Source organism: Cyprinodon variegatus, unplaced genomic scaffold (genome assembly GCF_000732505.1).
Source record: "Cyprinodon variegatus isolate N-32 unplaced genomic scaffold, C_variegatus-1.0 Scaffold1037, whole genome shotgun sequence".
In the NCBI taxonomy this organism is placed as follows: domain Eukaryota; kingdom Metazoa; phylum Chordata; class Actinopteri; order Cyprinodontiformes; family Cyprinodontidae; genus Cyprinodon; species Cyprinodon variegatus.
In genome coordinates this window covers 47764-50054 of record NW_015151490.1, presented here as the reverse complement: position 1 = coordinate 50054, position 2291 = coordinate 47764, and the positions used below count along the sequence as shown (strand labels likewise).

The window sequence follows — 2291 nt, the reverse complement described above, 5'->3', positions numbered from 1 at the left end:
CCTTCTCCACACTCTCCACAAGTTGATCTTGGTGTCATCCGTCCAAAGGATGTTGTTCCAGAACTGTAAAGGCTTTTTTAGATGTTGTTTGGCAAACTCTAATCTGGCCTTCCGGTTTTTGAGGCTCACCAATGGTTTACATCTTGTGGTAAACCCTCTGTATTCACTTGATTGTTGACTTTGACACACATACACCTACCTCCTGGCGAGTGTTCTTGATCTGGCCAACTGTTGTGAAGGGTGTTTTTTTCTCACCAGGGAAAGAATTCTTCAGTCATCCACCACAGTGGTTTTCCGTGGTCTTCCGGGTCTTTTGGTGTTGCTGAGCTAACCGGTGCGTTCTATCTTCTTAAGAATGTTCCAAACACTTGATTTGGCCACACCTAATGTTTTAGCTATCTCTCTGATGGGTTTGTTTTGATTTTTCAGCCTAATGATGGCTTGCTTCACTGATAGCGACAGTTCTTTAGATCTCATATTGAGAGTTGACAGTCAGATTCCAAATGCAAATAGCAGACTTGAAATGAACTCTGCACCTTTTATCTGCTCCTTGTAAATGGGATAATGAGGGAATAACACACACCTGGCCATGGAATAGCTGAGCAGCAGATTGTCCCATTACTTTTGGTCCCTTAAAAAGTGGCAGGCACATATACACACTGTTGTAATTCCTACACCGTTCATCTGATTTGGATGTAAATACCCTCAAAATAAAGCTGAAAGCCTGTAGATAAAGCACATCTTGTTTGTTTCATTTCAAATCCATTGTGGTGGTGTATAGAGCCAAAAATATTAGAGTTGTGTTGATGTCCCAATATTTATGGACCTGACTGTAACCTCGTCCTTGTGATTTTCTTCCAGAAAGCCAGGTCTCCCTAAAGACCTTGAAACCCACGCCTTGGATCAGAATCTGAGAGACACCTGAAACGTTCTCATTCCAGAGAAGAACCCCAGATCCATCTATCAGCCCTCCTACCTGCGCTCGCCTATTCAGAGTCACACGTTCAAAATATGACACTTTGTGTTTACATTTTTCCCAACAGCATGTGTCACAGGTATCCAACAACTCAATCAGCCCACTGCTGAGACTTGGCCACCACACTGAATGTTTGGCAGTTTTTCTACATTTAGTCAATCCCAGTTAACCTCGTGTAGCTTAGATAGAATGCACTTTCTGTTGGGATCTGGAGATCTGCCACCTGTCTCCAGCAGAGAGCGCTATGGGTCTCCTGAGCTGGAGCCTCCTGCACACCTGAGGATCATCAGCACATCAGGAGACCTCCAACATAGCAGCAGCCAGACCTGTCTTCAGCGCCGGACTGTTGACCAGTTTTGGAAAACCCGACTGAACTCACTAGCTCTGGAGGAGCTTATGTTTGGAAACCTGCCTGACTGCCCAAAGAAGCCAAACCTGAAGATCCTCAGTCTGAATCTCCCAGCTAGTTCTCAGGAGAGAACTAGGAGAACAACTCAAGGTCTGAATCTCGCAAGCCTGGAGCTAAGCTCTGTCGCTGCTGAACTCTCTGCTGGAACCACAGTCTCTGGACCCAACCGGTTCCTCTTCTCCACTGAACAGTCTGAATCTCATCAGGTACAAACCAAGATCTAAACTCTGCCAAGTTATCGCTGCTACCTGGCTAACCAAACTATCCCTCTCTGCAGATTACTCTGTGAAACCAAGTCCAGTACCAGAACCAGTGCACTATTTACTCTGTGTGTGCTTTCCTTTAATAAACTGTTAAACTTTTACCCTGCTTCGTGTGGTGTTCTGCATGTGGGTTTGATCATAGAGACCCATCATGACAGGCAGAGCAGGCAGGCAGATAGAAAATGGCAGAAAATGGCAAAAAAGCATGTATCTCTTTCTCAAACGCCTATTTATCTGGCCATCCTTCCAAACAGAATTTTTTCAGCTGTTTGGATATGATCTCGTCATCCTGATGTCTTTGGATTTCCCTCACTCCTGATTACGTGGCAGCTAAACATGCAATGACTCAGCCAACATACAAGTTTATCTCGTCTTCTTGCAGTCCCCTGGAGCTCTGGACAAAACATCAGCTGTAGCAATATTTTTGCCAGACACATGGGAAATAGAGTAAGAACCGTGTACTGAGTCCATATGACGCATCTGCTAACACACGTCTCTGAATTCGGGTCATACAATACTAGTCCTGGTCAGTGTTGGGAAAGTTCTCTTTCTACGTGAACTAGTTCAAAGTTCAGTTCACACATTTTAAAATGAACTAGTTCAGTTCATAGTTCATAATTCAAAACCAAAAAATGAACTAGTT

The 2291-nt window shown here is 44.2% G+C and overlaps 1 protein-coding gene across 1 annotated transcript in view; it reads right to left on the bottom strand.

Moving 5' to 3' along the window:
- The window catches only part of LOC107100969 (NACHT, LRR and PYD domains-containing protein 12-like), a 60890-nt gene that overhangs the window by 54037 nt on the left and 4562 nt on the right, over window positions 1–2291 (bottom strand). The window lies entirely within an intron of this gene.